The following is a 3,298-nucleotide window of genomic DNA, read 5'->3' on the forward strand; positions in this document are numbered from 1 at the left end:
AAGGGATCGATTGATCGCTCTGGTTCAGTAATGCGTAGCCTGCAGTGCAATCACTCGGGTTCAGTTAGAGCCCAACGCCTCGCTCGGGTTCAGTTAGAGCGCAACGCCTCGCACACACGCGCGTACGTACGAGAGAAACGCGCATCGCTCGGCCCCCGACCAGCCACCGTAACCGGGAACTCCCCGATATATTCCTTGCCCTCGCTTCTACCACGGTTTTTTCCGTCATGGACGGCCCAAAGAATGTCATGCAGGTGCTTCTCCGGCCTGCCCATGAAAGTGCATTATATCGACTAGAGGGGGGGCGAATAGGCAATTTTTATGAATTCTTCACTGAGAATTTCCGGGTGAGGAAGTTCCTAAGTGAAGAACTACTTGCAGCGGAATAAGTACTCAGATGCAAACATAACAGAAAATAAGCATGGTCATCATGATGAAATGAAAACAAGCACAGAGTACAGAAAGCGTAAACACAAGATAACAGGATGAAGACAAACGGACTGAAGAATTGAACTAAGGAAATTGAGAAAGTCTTCAGTCAAAGTCTTCAAACAGATATGAACAAGCACACAACACTGTAATGAGGACATGGAAGGGTTGAGGAAATAGAACCAGTAGGCTTGGTGAAGACAGTGATTTGGTAGACGAGTTCCAACAGTTGTGACAGTTGTACGTCTGGTTGGAGCGGCTAGGTATTTAAACCTGAGGACACATAGTCCTCACCGTATTCTCCTTGAGCTAATGTCACACAGACCTCGCCCAATCACTCATGGTAAGTCTTCAGGTGACTTCCAAACCTTCACAAACTCGGTCACTCGGCGATCCACAATTTCCTCTTGGATGCTCAGACCATGACGCCTAACCGTCTGGAAGATGCACAGTCTTCAAAGGTAACAAGCATCAGATCCACGCAGGATCAATCTCTTCAGTGATGCTCAATCACTTTGGGTTTGTAGGTGTTTGGGTTTGGGTTTTCCTCACTTCATGATTTTCGCTCGAAGTCCTCGGAGGATGGGATGCTCTCAAATGACAAGTGTCAGTTTCTCTCGGAGCAGCCAACCACCTAGTGGTTGTAGGGGGTGATACGGCTCCATCGTATCTACTCTTCCAAACTCGTTTGCCCTTGTTTTGGACTCTAACTTGCATGATTCGAATGGAACTAACCCGGACTGTCGCTGTTTTCAGCAGAATTGCCATGGTGTTATTTTTGTGCAGAAATAAAAGTTCTCGGAATGACCTGAAACTTCACGGAGAATATTTTTGGAATATATAAAAAATATTGGCGAAATAATCAAGACCAGGGGCCCACACCCTGTCCACGAGGGTGGGGGCGCGCCTACCCGCCTGGGTCCGCCCCTGCCTCATGGGCCCCCTGGTGCTCCACCGACCTCAACTCCAACCCTATATATTCACGTTCGGGGAGAAAAAATCAGAGAGAAGGATTCATTGTGTTTTACGATATGGAGCCGCCGCCAAGCCCTAAACTCTCTCGGGAGGGCTGATCTGGAGTCCGTTCGGGGCTTAGGAGAGGGGAATCGGTCGCCGTCGTCATCATCAACCATCCTCCATCACCAATTTCATGATGCTCACCGCCGTGCGTGAGTAATTCCATCGTAGGCTTGCTGGAAGGTGATGGGTTGGATGAGATTTATCATGTAATCGAGTTAGCTTTGTTAGGGTTTGATCCCTAGTATCCACTATGTTTTGAGATTGATGTTGCTATGACTTTGCCATGCTTAATGCTTGTCACTAGGGCCCGAGTGCCATGATTTCAGATCTGAACCTATTATGTTTTCGTGAATATATGTGAGTTCTTGATCCTATCTTGCAAGTCAATAGTCACCTATTATGTGTTATGATCCGTTAACCCCGAAGTGACAATAATCGGGATACTTACCGGTGATGACCGTAGTTTGAGGAGTTTGTGTATTCACTAAGTGTTCATGCTTTGGTCCGGTACTCTATTAAAAGGAGGCCTTAATATCCCTTAGTTTCCAATAGGACCCGGCTGCCACGGGAGGGTAGGACAAAAGATGTCATGCAAGTTCTTTTCCATAAGCACGTATGACTATATTCGGAATACATGCCTACATTACATTGATGAACTGGAGCTAGTTCTTTGTCACCCTATGTTATAACTTTTGCATGAGGAATCGCATCCGACATAATTATCCATCACTGATCCAATGCCTACGAGCTTTTCACATGTTGTTCTTTGCTTAGTTACTTTACCGTTGCCGTAGTTACAATTACTACAAAACTGCTACTGTTACTTTTGCCATTGTTACCGTTACTTCCATACTACTTTGCTACTAAATACTTTGCTGCAGATATCTAGTTATCCAGGTGTGGTATAATTGACAACTCAACTGCTAATACTTGAGAATATTCTTTGGCTCCCCTTGTGTCGAATCAATAAATTTGGGTTGAATACTCTACCCTCGAAAACTGTTGCGATCCCCTATACTTGTGGGTTGTCAAGACTATTTTCTGGCACCGTTGCCGGGGAGCATAGCTCTATTCTTTGAGTCACTTGGGATTTATATCTGCTGATCACTATGAGGAACTTGAAAGACGAAAGAACTAAGATTTTTCCCTCAACTACGAGGGGAGGTAAGGAACTGCCATCTCGCTCTGCACTTGATTGTCCTTCTGTTATGAGTAAATTAGCGACACCTACACATGCTATTGATTCTGATAGGTCGCATGTTATTGATGATGACACTTCTGCTATGCATGATGCTTATGATGAAACTACTTCTATGCTTGATACTACTGTGCCACTAGGTGAATTTCTTGATGAACAACTTGCTATGGCTAGAGAGAATGAAATTATTGAAACTGATAATATTGATGAAAGTGATGATGAATATTCTCCCCCTAGTTATGAATTGCTTGTTGTGCCTGAGGGTTATGTTATGGATGAAGAAACTGCTAGAATTTTCTTGCTTGCAATGATAGATATGATCTTAAGAAATTATTAGCCAAGCTGAAAGAAAAATCTTTGAATGCTAGAATGAAATACGACCCCGCTTTTGCTACTTCACCTATCTGTATTTCTGATAAGGATTATGATTTCTCTGTCGACCTTGAGATAATTACTTTGGTTGAATCTGATCCTTTTTATGGCTATGAATCTGAAACTGTTGTGGCACATCTTACTAGATTAAATGATATAGCCACCCTATTCACTAATGATGAGAAAACTCGCTACTACTATATCCTTAAGTTATTTCCATTCTCATTAAAGGGTGATGCTAAAACATGGTTTAATTCTCTTGATCCTGGTTGTGTGCGT

This window comes from Triticum aestivum, chromosome 4D, assembly GCF_018294505.1.
Source record: "Triticum aestivum cultivar Chinese Spring chromosome 4D, IWGSC CS RefSeq v2.1, whole genome shotgun sequence".
Lineage (NCBI taxonomy): Eukaryota > Viridiplantae > Streptophyta > Magnoliopsida > Poales > Poaceae > Triticum > Triticum aestivum.